The 16577-nt window shown below is 36.1% G+C and overlaps 1 protein-coding gene across 12 annotated transcripts in view; it reads left to right on the top strand.

Annotated features, from left to right (window-relative positions):
• The window catches only part of SOX5 (SRY-box transcription factor 5), a 997462-nt gene that overhangs the window by 255715 nt on the left and 725170 nt on the right, over positions 1-16577 (top strand). For 11 of the 12 annotated variants that reach the window (XM_038577063.1, XM_038577060.1, XM_038577061.1 and 8 more), the window contains one exon: positions 15328-15424. The gene's annotated coding sequence lies outside the window, so the exon portion shown is untranslated. Of the gene's footprint in view, positions 1-2673; positions 2783-15327; positions 15425-16577 lie in introns of all 12 variants that reach the window. The other variant, XM_038577071.1, reaches the window with a different exon arrangement.

Raw genomic sequence — 16577 nt, 5'->3', positions numbered from 1 at the left:
CCTAAATCTTATAAGTTTCAGACCTTACAAAACTTGTATCCTCCTCTAATGAGGACACATTTTGCAATAGTCAGATAAATGCCATGTATCTAATGGTCCCTTATACTGGTTTAAAACTGTGGTGAATAAACCATATTTTCAGATAGTTTTAAAATATTGAAAAGCATTTGTCAGATGACTAGAGATTTGTTTGAATCAATAGGGTATCTCAAGTGTGATTCTGAGTATTTTTTTCAAATCTCAGTCACAGTTTATTTGTGCAACTTTAGGTGGTTTGTCAAATAATTAAACCTCAAGCACTAGTTTCCTTTTTAGTCAAATCTGTTGAACAAGATCCAGTTTTTTCTTTTTTCTTCGTTCTTTTTTTTTTTTTTAATTTATTTATGATAGTCACAGAGAGAGAGAGAGAGAGAGGCAGAGACACAGGCAGAGGGAGAAGCAGGCTCTATGCACCCGGAGCCTGATGTGGGATTCGATCCCGGGTCTCCAGGATCGCGCCCTGGGCCAAAGGCAGGCGCCAAATCGCTGCGCCACCCAGGGATCCCTCTTCGTTCTTTTTTTAAAAATGATTTTATTTATTCATGAGAGAGAGAGGCAGAGACATAGGCAGAGGGATAAGTGAGCTCCCTGAAGGGAGCCTGATGTGGGATTCCATCCCGGGACCCCAGGATCACGACCTGAACCAAAGGCAGACGCTCAACCACTGAGCTACCCAGGTGCCCAAGATCCAGTTTTTTCACTTATCCCTAAAACAACTCCTCGGTTTGATGAGATTGAGGAGATTGAATAATACTGTTAATATTGACGTCAGTGATTCTGATCCTGGGCTGTCATTGATCTTGGTAACCTGTCTCCATTGCCCATATCTGGCTCAGGTTAGGACTGGAAATAACCGTATTTGAAATGCAAGAATCACCTCTTCTCCTTAGTTCCAGTCTTCTCATGTACCTCCCACCTGGATTTCTTTAGTTGTCGGCCTATCACAGTGCCTTGCTTAGAGCCCGCACTCCCTAAATGTTTGTTGGATGAACAGTTGTTCTTTTATCTAGCTGTGTGCTGTTCCTTCCCCTACCTCCAATAGACCACTGGCAGCTATAGGGCATATTCACAGCATATCCATCTTCATCTGTCCCAGCAACCATTGATCATAATAGTAGCCTTCGTATAGTGACACTGCATGTGGTGGTGGTGGTAGTGGAGGTGGTGATGTTATGGTCCTAAATAATCAGCATCTGGCCAAACAAGAATATTGCAGTAACATTTTGCTCTTTGGATAAACACGATCCTTTTTACCTCATTTCCAATTTCTGAATGCCTACCAAATCATAATGAATCTCTATCAACATCTATATGAATGTACTATACCTATAATTTAGAAGGTGTTACAACTGGACTCAAATCTTTTTATTGAGCATGATTTCCTTGAATTTCTTGCTTCTGTTTTCTGTTCCTATATGCACACTTTATGTGAATAAGATGAACATTAGCAGATTTATCTACATCTCTTCATTTCTATTCTACAGGAATAGCCCCTTAGAGTAATGTCTGAAGTTATAGTAATTTTCTTCCTATCAGAGAGTTTCTAACTATGTTAATGGAAGTTAGACTGGTTGCAAAGACATTCGTGAGAACTACCTATGCTGTAACATTTAAACAATTTATTTGATCTCTCTTTAGCTTACCTGCTCATGTCTTTGGAACATTGATGTTGACCTTGTTGGAACTTTGTCTATAATCATGATAAGTCCTTCAATAAAATCTAATAGAAAATAACATTTAAATTTCCAAGTGATTTATTAACCCTTTGAATGCTTTGTGATGTGTAATGCCCATTTTAGCAAAGAGATACCCTTATTACACTATGTTCATGTATTATTTCCTTGAATGCTCAATTCCTAGTGACTTCATATTTAAAAAAATAAAAGAGGAATAATAACAGCATAAAAAGTAAATAATCCTGAGCATTGCGTATTTCCTGTTAAAAAGTGAGAAATAATCTTTAAAGACAGCAAAACATAAAAGATGAACATTCATCAGCCATCAGACTACAATCCTGTTTTCCAAAGCATCTATGTTACTTTGGCCTTGTGTCTAGCCTTCTATTTCTGCACAGGTAAAATTAAGAAATGGATTACTCCTACTTCTTCACCTAGCCTACTGCTAATTGTTCATCAGGATTTATCTGAGTCATTCTTTTATTTGGGAAACTATTGTTTACTCCTAGGGGGCTGGGTGCCTTCTCTGTGCATACTCCCTCAAAGCCTTTAAGGCAATCTATGTGGTTATTAATTTATCTCTTTAAGGCATGTAACTCTCAGAGGCAGGGATTGTGTCTTTTTGCCACTACTAAGTAGCTCAAATTGAGAGGCAAAAAAGAAAGGTGATTAAGGACACAAGCCAGGTTCATATCCTAGATCTTGGCTCCAACATTTACTGATTATGTAGACTTAGTCAAATTACTTAATTTACATAGAGCTTTGTTTCCTTCTGTGGAATGAGGACAATCATGACCACTTCATCAGTGTTATTGTCAGAATAAACTTGTGATATTTTTTAAGATCCTAACAAAGTGCCTGGCATAGAGAAAGAACTCAGTTAATGCTATTACTATTATTATTACTGAAATAAAATACACATCATATTGTATGATTTTTAAGGTTTTTTTTTTTTCAGGTATTACAGTCTATGATCATTCCATTCTGTTTACTGACTAAAAAATAAAAAAGATACTTTGAGCCTTCTGATTTTGGATACGAGGACAGAATGGCCATCTGTTAAAATGGTATGCTTATTGTTGTCTTTATGCATTGTTATGAACCGTGAAAGGCCTGAGATTTTTACCCTATTTGCAAGCTAATACATCAGCCTACCTGCCACAGTTTCATGGATGCCAATAGAATACAGAAGATCTTAGATCAGTGACAAAGTACAATTTATCACTTACAGCAATTGTAGTAGCCAGAAGATTAGCATTTGTACTAGTTCCCTAAACCTAAAGTCCAACATGATTCAAAGACAGCCTGGGGATACCCCCCACTTCAGGGGGAGAAAACCTGAGTTTAGGGAACCTGACTCTTTTATATCAAGCAACAAGCATGCCTAACCTTTGCCACTAAGTGAGACTATCCTTGTTACACTAGACAATAAAACAAACCTACCCTAGTTCTGGAGGGAGACACTATCTTTGACTTTCTCTATACAAATATCCTGGACAAAGTAGTCCTGAGGATAGGCAGTTGGTGCCTTCACTCAGAAAGAAACATAAGAGACAGAGACCTACAGAGGATGGTCTCTCAACATGGAAATTTGTATTTCTATGGCGTGGACTTGCAACTTTCATTAGATTCCTTAAAGGGGTATGTGAACTAAGAAAAGTTTAAGTCTCTAAAACCCTAAATCATTATTCAGAGTGATAACATATTTGAGAACACCAAAAGGTAAAGAGTAAGGAAACAAGATACCACATAGGAGATACCATGTGGCATTTTGTTACAGAGGCAACTTGCTACCCCAGAATTAGGTCTTTTATTTGACTCTAATTAAGACTGGAACTTGGGGTGCATGGCTGGTTCAGTTGGTAGAGCATGTGACTCTTGATGCAGGGGTCATGAGTTCAAGCCCCATTTTGGGCATAGAGCTTGCTAAACAAAACAAAACAAAACAAAACAAAACAAAACAAAACAAAATAAAACAGACTGAAACTCAGTTCAGCTATGGCACCCTGGACTCTGTCCAATAGGAAATAGAATTGAGAGCTCTCGCTTTAGTGAAGAATGTGAACAGGAAAACGAACAAGGGGTAGTGGAAGGGGAGGTGGGTGGGGGGATGGGGTGACTGGATGACAGGCACTGAGGGGGGCACTTGATGGGATGAGCACTGGGTGTTATACTATATGTTGGCAAATCAAACTCCAGTAAAAAAATAAACAAAAATTAATAAAAAGAATGTGAACAGGATAAGGACAAAAATTGACAGCTTTTTCTTTAAAGAGGACATTACTAATTATTATAATGCTTATTAAAATAATTTGCCACGTACAAAGATGACCAGATTTATGGTTCTTTATTTTCTTTTATTATTATTTCTTTTATTTATTTCTTTTATTATTTTTTTAGTTGTATATGCGTTGTTGTAAGTTTCTGGTGTATGCTGTACATAACAAAAAAGTCAAAGATAACTCCCTTCAAAAAAAAAAAAAAGATAACTCCCTTCAGTCAAATTTTTATTTTCATTTCATATTATCAAAATGTATGCTTCTGACTTTCCCCATTTGTATCACTTTATTTTCAACATTCTTATAAGCAAAGTGTTATAAATACCATGACAAATTATTTTATGATCCATTTATCTCAGTAATGGTGACCTCTGTCACTTGAACCACTGTTCACTGTATTGTCAAACAGCAAAGATTAAGGCACAGGGCATTTTGTGGAATTAGTGACTACCCAAGAGCTTATAGCCTTATGCCAAACCCGTCATTAGTACTCAGCAAATGTTATGTTCTGAAAGCATTATTATGATTATGTAACAAAAATAAGAGACAAAAACAGATGGCTTAAATAAAAATACTGCTAATCCAGAGTTTCTCAACCTCAACACTATTTACATTTTGGGCTGGATAATTCTTTGTTGTAGGAGCTATCCTGTGCACCAATGATGCTTAGAAGCATCTCTGGCCTCTACTCTTTAGATACCAGTAGTAGCCACCTTCCCCCCCACCTCCCAGGGTCACAGTTGAAAATGTCTGCAGACAGTACAGTGCAGAATATTCCCTAGGGGGCAAAATCACCCTCCGTTGAGAACCACTGTGCTATTCCCATTTTTAAAAGTGGGAATATTCAATCAATGGATGAGAAGATTAATAGAGTATAGCACAGTCCTGGTGAACATTCACAGCTTCAGAAGTAAATTTATGCTCCCATAGTTCGAGGGATTTCAAAATGACCTCTCTGCCAATTCCTAAAGTACTGCATGTGATCTGTTACAGAGTACAGTGGACAGGAAAGAAGACTGGACTTGGGTTCTTGCCTTTTTCTGCTGCTTTGTAGTTTTGTGACTTGGGGTCAAGTCATAATTTTTCTGAGTTTGTTTTTCATCTGTAAGGGAGAGATCATCCCCTGTCATACCTACCTTGGAGAACTGTGAGAATCAAATTATAGTTGAAGTGAAAAATGCCTTGAAAAGTCTAAAGATCTCTATCATTGTTAGGATAAGAAAAAGTAAAAATCACTTTGTTTTAAGAATTTCTTGAAAATTTTAGAGCATTCCTTGAAATAACTAGAGGAACCCCAGGGCATTGCAAAAACGAATTTGAGAATCGCTTCTTTTGAAGATGCCCTTTAGTCCTGCTTAGCTTACTTCTCTGTGTTCTTGGTTGCCATGTGCTGAGGGGCTGGGACAGAAGGCGCGGTTGAAGGAGTAGTGGAAAGACTTGGCTGACAGCAGCAAGGAAGCAGCACTCAGTGTTCAAAAAGCTTAAGTACTTTGTTTATGTTTCCTCAGTAACCAAGGAATATCTATAAATTAAGTAACTAGAGACTTTAAAAAGGAGAAAATAAAGTGAATATTGTAAATTCGCTAAAAACGAGATATTGCTGATTTAAGTATTCTTGTATCTGATTTATGATATGTTGCTTTTATTAACTAAAAATACTTCATGAGTTTTTTTGTAATAGCTTTATATTTTATGTAATAGATTTATCTTTTTTTGTCAAAAATGAATATCCTTTACCTGATGCTAAACCTTTTTAATAATGCAGAATTGCTACAAACTTTTTCTCCTATTAAATATTTAGTGCTTGCCTTCCTTGCCTAGAATTGTATAAAAATATATGCCTGAACTTTGGGAAATAGAATAATTTAGTCTCAGATTAGAATGGATCTTAAAAGCTACATGATCTAATATACTATTTAGTTCAGAAATCCTATTCTTGGTCCTTTGATAAATGCAGTCTCTGCTTGATTGTCTATTTTTCCTCACTATAGAATATATTTGGAAGATTTTGCAAATAAGAAAACTGAAGGCTACATAGGCTATGCAACTGTGTCCAAGGTCACTTGGATAGTAAGTAGCAAAGCCAGAGAATGATGCGTTCTCTCTGAATCCAGAGCCCTTGCTTAAATCCTAAATCATTTATTTGGCTCTCCTCCAACTAATCCTACTGTTAGACAATTCTTTTTTAAAAAGTTATTTTTCACAGTGCACTGAAATCTACCTCTCCAAAACCCTGCTGAGAAAACAAAAACCAAAGACAACACTTGTTTTTTTGTGTGAACCATGAGACATATATCCAGTCCACACTTTTCCAAATGGCAACCCATCAAATCTCTTTTTGTACTTATTTTTTTAAAGATTTTATTTATTTATTTGAGAGAGAGAGAGAAAGAGTGCACAGCAGAGGGGAGTGACAGGAAGAGGGAGAAGCAGGCTCCCTGGTGAGCAGGGAACCAGACCTGGGGCTCAATCTCAGGACCCCAGGATCACGAACTGAGCTGAAGTCAGACACTTAACTAACTGAGCCACTTAGGCACCCTTCTACTTAATGAATGACCCTCCTCTACTCCTAAATTTGATCTTTTTCAGCTGGAATGTATCCTCTCCTAAGTGTATATGACAGCATAGTTGTCATTGCCACTGTGTTTCTGGTTGACATTTTATAGGTGTTGAATACTTATAAAGTTTCTTACCTATAGGATAGGAACCAGTTCTGAACCAATATTTGAATTAATTGTCTTATCCTTGGTCATTGGTTTTACCTAATTTTGATTTGGACACTCTGCATTTATTAACTGTATTTTCTTTTTTCCACTGTCACCTCTTGTTATTTGCTTGCATCATGATTGCTGCCACTAAAAATCATAAAGTATTATGAACTATTTTTAGTCTAGATAGGATTTTTTTTAGCTTTTATTTATTTATTCATGAGGGATACAGAGAGAGAGAGACAGAGACATAGGCAGAGGGAGAAGCAGGCTCCCCACAGGGAGCCTGATGTGGGATTCAGTCTCAGGACCCTGGGATCATGACCTGGGGCAAAGGCAGTTGCTTACCCACTGAGCTACCCAGGTGCCCCTCTGGATAGCTTTATAACAAGACTTTATATTAAAGTAGGTTAAAGTGCAGCTTGATATGAATCCATCATTTCAATTTTAAGATCTTTTTATACATTTTAAAATTTCCTCACAGATTAGAGTTCACATTTGGTAAGTATATCTTCATTGAGCTATATGATTATATCATAATTATTCAAATGTTTTGGGTAAGTTAAAATCATAAATATTATCTGTATCCTTTCCCATTAATTATTAAGCACATGTCTGTTTCAGAGAAATTTAATCTATATGTTTGATTCATAGTCCCATAATTTTTCAAAGTGTAATTTTGTAAGAGCCATCTAACATCACTCATTTTTATGGTGTGTGTGTGTGTGTGAGAGAGAGAGAGAGAGAATGTGTGTGTGTGCACACACATTTGTGTTCATTCCTAACATCAGAAGGTCATGTTTTGTTATGAATAAACAAATGCCTGTATGTTAAACATGTCTTATCTAAGACATAAACTTGGTTAACTAGTCTCTGCTATCTACCATTGGAAAACTGTATTTTCATGACAGATTGAGCTACCTCCTTAAAATAGCCTAGGCAGATTCCCATGATGTCAGGCAGTGGGTAGGATATCTAGGAGCAATAGCAGGTGTCTGTTGCTTTCACTGGCCCATAGATTCAGACAAATCAATAAAGGAACAGGATATCAATAAGTAATTGACAGAAGATATGGGATATGAATAGCTAGTTTGTTACATGAATACATTATGGATATTACATATACAGGGCCATACTTCAGGCATGGCAAATATTGGACCAGCATGCTATTGCAGTGGTCCCATACTTCAGGTGGCTTTGACCTGCTTCAAGGGCCCTATGAATAAAGGGTAAATAGTGGTTCTAACAGTAGGTGATAAAAAGTAAAATAAAATCAATACTCTATATGGTCAGGGTCTGAGCAAAAAGATAGAAACCACAGAGATTATTTTTAAAAGGGGCATGTAATGTTGAAAAATTGTTACACATTTATGGTGATAAACTGTAAAAGCAATCTGGAGTTCAACAAGAAGTTACTACCACCCTTATACTAGCCACAAAGACAGAAGACTGGGTTACCAGGGTTGATGGACGGAGGCTGAAACAATGGGGACCTGTCTGACAGGAAGTGGAACCAGGTAGAGATGGGACTGCTGCCCAAGATACCTGGTAAAGCAGAGGAAGAGGGGAAGAACTTCAAATAGCAGAAAGTTGGAAGGTGTTGAAACTTGAAGATGGTTGATGAGGGTTTCTTTTCCTCATGTCTCTGTTTTGAATATGTAATTGTCTATAATAAAATGTTTTTCAGGAAGTGAATGGAGAGAGAGAGAGACCCCAGGCACATTAGTTCATATATACACACATACTAGCACACACATGCACATGCACACTGTTGTGTCCCCTGCTCCCCACCCCAAAACCCCTTACATCATGTTCCATTCTCCTCCAGGGGCTGAACTCACCTGGATGCCAATTGCCAGGGGTGTCTGGGAAACTTGTCCTACTGAGGTTAGTCCATGTCAAGATCATCAGGACAGGAGACAGGCAAAGAAAGGATCTAAAGCAAAGAGACCAGCAGACTCTCACTCAGAACAGATGAGGCAGTGACTTTCCTCCTGCCATCCATACAGAATCCTACCTAGAACTTCCTGTGGCTCACTTTGATTTTCTAAACCCCTCAAAGGTATCCTTTATCTAAACCTAGTTTTGTTGCTATAAAAGGGGGATTGGGACACACAGATTATTTGGCCCAGCCTCTGCCACATTGAGCTTGATGTCCATATAACATACCAGTTGAAATCTCTACCTTGTAGAGAGACTAAGGAATGGGACAAGGGATGATGATAATTAAAACTTTGGCCCATTACATAGTAATGATCGTTGGCACACATTTATTGCATTTAGTTGATAATAAGAAAAACCCATACTCAAGTTTTTACACATCCAGCCATGAAGACGGAAAACTAAAACAAAACAAAACAAAACAAAATGGGAATCTATCTGTATTACTCTACTGATTTTGTACTAATAAGGGATATTTGGTTCTCAAAAATCTCTAAAGAAGGTGGGGTTTTTAATACTAGAAATAATATTTTTCTAATCAGTAAAACTATAAAGTCTCTTTCAGAGCATGCTGTATGGGTATTTAGGTAATACATTTTCTGAATGGCCTACCTAAGGGGGCATCTATTTCTTACTTACACAAAGCCACTGATGTGCTAACAATAGGCCTGATCTTCCAACTCTGATATTATCAGGGGGAAAATATTGCCAAGAGAAGTTTCATGGTCTTCTCTAAAGAATTTTGACTTTTAGTATCTATATCAGGATTCTAAGAGGAATCTTTGAAGAATATCTTGGTTCTGAGCAGGACAGAGCTACACGCTAACTTTAGATGTTCAGGTTTGCCAATTTGCATTGAGACCAAGAATATTTATTTATCTTTAACAGTTTCTTAATAATACTTGTTAATCCTTTGTGTGATAGTGAAACCTTTAATTATATAAAGATCAAGGTGGGGATCAGAAAATGTGCTTCTGTTCCCAAATGATTAAGATGATAGCATGCTCTCAGTGTACATGTATTAATGTGCTTTCATACTGACATACAAATTGTGTATTTTACAGAAGCTGAGGTATTTTAACAACTAGGATGAAGAAACTTACATGAGTCCCCATTTTAATTTTTTTTTTTTTATGATAATCACACACACAGAGAGAGAGAGAGAGAGGCAGAGACACAGGCAGAGGGAGAAGCAGGCTCCATGTACCGGGAGCCCGATGTGGGATTCAATCCCGGGTGTCCAGGATCACTCCCTGGGCCAAAGGCAGGAGCTAAACCGCTGCGCCACCCAGGGATCCCAACCATTTTAAATTTTTAAAATACAATTCAACTTAATCATACAAAGCAAAGCCATCTATATATTGAGAAAGCTATTTTCCAATCAGGTTAAAATGGATGGGTTTTTAAGGAATGGATAGCAGTCTTAAGCAGTAGTGAAGCTTGCAGGTGTTGGCCTCAGACTGGGTCAGAGCCCAGATCTAGCACTGACTTAAGTAATCAGTCACATTTTTTAAACTTTCTGTTTCTCTGTGCTGTGGAATGTACCAACCTAGAGAGGTTTCTGTGAAGATCAAATGTAGTGGATCCAAGTGTGTAAAGCATTTAGAACAGTGCATGCATGATAGCACTTTAAAAAATACTCTTATTAAAGGTCATTTTCTATTTAAAAAAAACCAACATTTTTTAACTTATCATTTGTTTTCATACTCAAATTAGGTAATACTTATTTCTCTTCTTTGTCTTTCTTACATTTGTCACCTCTTACCTTATTAGCCCCTTATCTCTCTCTTTACTGATGCTATGATACTATTCTTGAATTATTCTGAGATAGGTTTTTTTTTTTTTAATCCTAAACATCTGGGCATGTAATTGTTTTGATCTCTTGTTTATATATTCTTCATTTACTCCTTTTCCTCGTGTTCCTAAAAAATCCTACTTATTGATCATGTGTATTCCCTTTGTCTGAGGAAGAGGCTATTAGGAAACAGTTGAGCAAAGTGCAGCAGAATTAAGATTTGGTTATGTATCTCTGTAGCTCTTCCCAGTTTTAAAATTCTCTTTATCTCTGAAATTGAAAAATCAGAAATTTGAATAAGTGATACATTTGAAACCACATCAGAACAGTTTTTCCCATACCCCCTTTTGGGGTGTATGTGTATATGTGTGTGTTTACTCAACATGTGTATATTTTCCACTTTCCCCATCTGGCATCTGCTTTAGCACCAGCTTTGCTAGCTGTTCTGTGTCAAGAGTACTTTAGCCTTTTCATTATGAAGGGGAAAGAAATGAAATAATATAAAAAAAGAAAATCTTTCCACCAACCCCCTCCACCTCACTTTTTGTTTTGTTGTTTCTAAGCAAGTTTCTTGCCATTTACCTTTGCATTTGCATTGCTTATTGATTGGCAATTTTAAAATTGTTTATTGTGCTCTTTTGTTTCACTGTTCAAGAGCTAAAACAAAAGCTACCAGGCCCTTCGAGGTACACATTTGCATGCGGTGAGCGTTGCCCGAGGAAAAAGTAATTGCTAATGCATATTTATGTGGCACAAATTTGCCATTTGTTTATGCATAAAATTATCAATAGTGCAGGGCGGCCCAGCCGTAGAAAATGGTGACCTTTTTAGCTTAATAAATAGAAATCAGCTGTTATTGTGAAGAGATCAGCCATTTATTCTGTGTTGAGGGACATTGCCGGGAAAATGCAGATTGGGGCTGGCAATATCATTAAATGCAAGGCCAATGACCCTTTCGGTAGAGTCTATTATACTTTATCTAATAGGGGATAAATGGCTCTGGTTGGCAATTGGAATAAAGAACAACAATTTTTTTAAAAAAAAATTCAATCTGTAATTTTATAACTATATGGATTTTAAGCCAGTAAAACTGAACAGGGAACTCAGGCTGACCTGTTGCTAGAATTATCTCAAAAAGTATCTGTTTTGAAGTTGCTTTTCCTGTTCATTATTCTCTATTTCGTTTTGTACCCCCATTGAAACAAAGAGGAAGTCAAATGATGTTTTTTTTTTTTTCAGGAAAATAGATATGCCTTTAGTCTTTAGCTTTCTTTTTTCTTTTTAATTTCAGCCATACTATTATCTTTGCACTGCAGGTATTTTTGAATTTTTCAGGGTTGCTCTATATTTGATATCTTAAAAATATTAAAAATAGAAGAAGATATCTCAAAATAAAGTTACTAATTGTAAATTGAGGGCTTTTTGTTAAGCTGAACATGATACTTTGTAAATGCTAAGAAGGGTATTTGAATCAAAACATGTGGGTCCTTTGGATTAAAGACTATTCTGTAAATATAAAACCTTCTCATCAGTATATATATGTTTTCTTAATATATATAAAAAAACAACAACAGATAGTCATGTATCTTCTTTGGTTGTTTTCCTACTGCATCTGATAGAGGAAATGCCCTCAGTCTCACCAGAGCTGGTCTATGACTATGGTTTAATGTGGTGTAATCTCAAACTATGTTTACTTGGCTAATACCTCTTTGGCATATAATGAGTATTTCTGCCTTACAGGATTTTTTATCCAGTTTTTTTCAGTCATTATAGAATTCACTATTAAATGGATAAGTGTTTTTTTCAATATTATATAATGTTTGATGCTCTCAAAATTTTATGTAAGTTATGAAACATGATAATGGAACAGACTTACAAACTCACCATGGAACATGGCGAGCTACCTGCATGCTCCTCCCTTATTGTGTTTGTTTGTTTGTTTGTTCGTTTCTTTCTTTCTTTCTTAAGATTTTATTTACTTACTCATGAGAGACACAGAGAGAGAGGTAGAGACACTGACAGAGGGAGGACCCTGGATCAGGCCCTGAGCCTAAGGCAGATGCTCAACTACTGAGGCACCCAGGAGTCCCCCTCATTGTGTTTCTTAACACAAGCACGCCTCACCAGGTTTAAAGTTTCTATGATAGCAGGTTTGCAGCCACCAATCTTTCCCTCTTGCTGCACTTTACTATGACAGTGCATTCTGCAGCATGTCACCAGAGTGACTGAGTAACCTTTTACTGGCAGAAATGGGTCTGTTGTTCCTTTTTAAAGTAGAGGGTGTAAATAGGATTCAGACACTAGGGTACATTAGTCCATAAAATGAATATATTTTTTATGTCATTTATAAGGTATTGATTTTAGGTCCATTAGATTCACAATCCCTAGTGGGAGAAAAAACAATGATTTAATGGGTAGGTTGGACTTCCAGAAGGAAGCACAGCAGCAGTGATTAACCCTTTCTTCTTCGACTCCCTGCCCCTGTTATTTAACATGGTGGAGTAGCTGAGAAGGACTCTGGGGGAGAGGGACAGTTTGTCATCTGTCTTCCTTGCACAAATTTCAGCTGGTTTATTACTGACTCTGAATGTGATAGAACAGATCACTCTGGGTTGGTAAGAGTTGCCCCAGTTTGTTTTTATAAGGTAGTTTTTAAGTTGATGAATATAATTTATTTTTATAAAACCTAGAGCATATTTATTTAGAAAGTCTTAGAAATTTGAGATACTGTTTAGGGAGCTTATAGAATATGAAGGGATCAAGCTTACTTTTTTTTAAGGAACAATTTTTATTCCCAACTCTAAGAAAGGAGAGCTCATTGTGGTGCCATGCCAGTTATATCCTTTCTTAGGCAAGTTTTAAGTAGTATTAGTGAGAATGGCCATCACAGTAGTTTTTTAAATAGGGTATTTCCTGTTCTACAAATGCATAGAAAATTATTGGTTTACACAGGCATCTTTTCTGATAAAAGGATGACTGAAATATCCTTCCACTTCTATGTACAGAGCACTCATAATAATTCTAGTCAATTTATCCCAACTACTGTTACTACCACCTAAAAGGAGTTTTCTCTTAGGCTGCTTTGACAGTTACATTTTCCTTCTTATATATGAAAAAAATATATAATAGAGGTAGGAAATTTTTTTAAAATTCTAATTATATTCTTATCGTCTGACATACTGACATGTTATGGTTGAATAAAATTATGCTGACTAAAGTTTGGCTTTCTCAAAAATTGACCTGACATAGAGAATATGATATCAACAAACAGTTTTAGAATTTTATATTTTAATTCACGTTTTTCAAGTTCTGTGACAAAAATGTAAAAATACAGGCTCCCTCTTGTGGGTGAAATTACCACCTGTATATTTCTGTGTTGCCAACATACAGGATATGCAAAATATGTTTCGTTTTTAAGTAAATTCTGTGTAGTTTCTTTATTTGGTCAGATGTGACATTTCACTTAATTGAAAAAAAAGTAGAGTTTGGGGTATTTTTTTAGTAATATTTTTAATGAAAAGAAGTTTTTTTTTTTTAAATTAGTGGACTATGTGTAAACAACCTTTAATTTTACTGCAGCAGTGTAATTTCTGATGTTCAAAATTTTTAATAACTTTTCTCATTTTGGAATACTCTCCAGTGGAATAATTAGCAAACTAATGAAATGAGATAGTCTTTTTTTTTTTTTTTTTTGAGATTGAGAGAGAAAAAGAACGGGGGAGGGGGCTTAGGGAGAGAGAGAGAGAGAGAGAGAGAGAGAATATCAAGCAGGCTTCTTGCTGAGCAAACAGTCTCCTGCAGGACCCTGAGGTCCTGTCCTGAGCTGAAATCAAGAGTCAGAGGCATAACCAACTGAGCCACCCAGGTGTCCCAATAATGTGGAGTCTTCATCAATGTGGTGCCTTTTGGATTTCTGTGTTTATTAGCAAATTTCTGATACTGGAATGAAGTTAAATCTTGCCTACCCATCATGCTCCAGATAGATATCATAGGGTAATAAAACTATTCAAATGCTGTAAATCTTGTCATCAAAACTGAATAATCTACGGCATTGTAAGAATGAACACTGAAGCATTACTCAGCTCTTCCTGAATTACTGAGAGACTGAACTGGGACCAAGGCTGTGGGTACACCACCATATATGGATTCCCTGCTTTCAGCAGTATAATTCTTGGGAATTTCAGCTGAGTAGCAGAGACCATTTTTGTCTAGCCTGGGAAAATGGGTAACAAAGCCAGAGCTATATTCACTCATGTAAGTGGCAAGAACAGTATATCTGAAGTTGAAATAGGCAGCACAGTCGTAGAGATATATAGCAAGAAATGTGAATGTAGAGATAGCTGAATGACTCCCACTAAGCAGTTACCGTGCTGACCATTGCTGTCATACGTTTGAATGCAACCAAGGGAAGGACCTCTGAGGATACCTGAAGATCTCTCATAAATCATTCCAAGAACTAAGAATTTATCTTAATGTTGCCTGTCCTAAAGCATCCACAGGATGTTTACATGAAAAATAGATAAAACGAACAACTTCTTGAGGAGACTAATATATATGAATATAGGCACATAACATAATTTATATGCATACATGTTTTTAGACTAATTCTGGTAGCATTAAACAGTGTCAAATTAATGCTTTTTTCCCGTAAAATAACTATTATATTTAGATATATTTTATATACATGTATGTAAATTTACATATAGAAATTTATTTTGAAAACCTTGGAAAGAAACTTTGGAAATCTGCTTCCAAAAGTTCTTTTTTGTTTTTGTTTTTTTTTTTTGTTGTTTTTGTTTTTGTTCCAAAAGTTCTATGTTGATACATTTACTAAAATGGAACAATGCACTGTTAATGGTCTACTTTTGTGTTTTTTTTTTTTTTTTTAGCATTCCTCTTGCTGATGACACAATTCCTGTGTGAATCTGTTTACAAGATTCTGAAAGCTGAACAGAGAATTTGGGCACTGCACTGGGTAGGAAAAAGGTATATTTATAAAATACATAAATACACATCTTTGAAAAATTGAATACTATATTTACTGTTTCACAAAAATGAAAATTTAAGTGCTTTCTCTTATTTTTAATTTATAAGTAAAATATATGACATGCATATAAAACTAGTACATAGTCTTTTATATTCAAGTGACAACTGGATTTGTAATTATAATTTGGAAACTCATTATGAAGGTAATGTCTCTAAACTGGCAGATGATAGCAACATTTCTTTTATTTTCATTTTCTTAATGAGATACACTTTTCTTGAAGTTGCAAAAGCTTTTTTTCTCCATTAAAAAGTGTTTTTAAAAACATTTGTTCCTACTTTTTAGTTGTTGTAAAAGAACTATTTTGGGTCACAAAGGGTAGGTCACCCATTTTACAAAAACTTCCATAGGCTATCAAGTACCCCAGAGTATGTTTTTGTAAACACATAAAAAATGCAATTTTACTCAAGCAAAACAGATATTTTCCAGGAATATTAGCAGAAATATTTAGTGGATATCTGTCAGTGCATTTATGAAATGCTTATTTGTCTTTTCAAAAAAGTTATACTCTGGGAACAGGAACTGAAAGTTTGACCACAGACCTAGTCTTGAAAATCCTTTTATATTCCAATGACTGACTATCATGTGGGTGACAGCAGAAAGATTCGAGGTAAGGGATTTTTTGTTTAGAGGTTGTCACTAATAAGATGGAAAAGGAATTCTTTCTGTTTATTCTTAAAAGGAATTCTAGAAACACGGTCTTTTGCATTGTGAACTAAAACTTATTTATTCACTAATTCACTCTTTAAAACAAAAAAAAAGATTTTATTTATTCATGAAAGACAGAGAGAGAGAGAGAGAGGCAGAGACACAGGCAAAGGGAGAAGCAGGCTTCATGCAGGGAGACTGATGTGGGACTTGATCCCAGGACTCCAGGATCAGGCCCTGGGCTGAAGGTGGTGCTAAATCGCTGAGCCACCTGGGCTGCCCCCACTAATTCACTCTTAAGAGCTTATGACTTACGTGTCTGAAACTTCAAGTTCATTGGTGAAAACCTTTAGAATCAATCATAGTTGTTATCTTATTTAAAAATTAATTGTTAAAACCTAAATTATATTCTTAAAGGATTTATAAATAAGACTTCATATATTTGCA

This window comes from Canis lupus, chromosome 27 (genome assembly GCF_011100685.1).
Source record: "Canis lupus familiaris isolate Mischka breed German Shepherd chromosome 27, alternate assembly UU_Cfam_GSD_1.0, whole genome shotgun sequence".
NCBI lineage: Eukaryota > Metazoa > Chordata > Mammalia > Carnivora > Canidae > Canis > Canis lupus.
The sequence above is the reverse complement of the archived record's forward strand: the minus strand, read 5'-3'. Positions and strand labels throughout refer to the sequence as shown.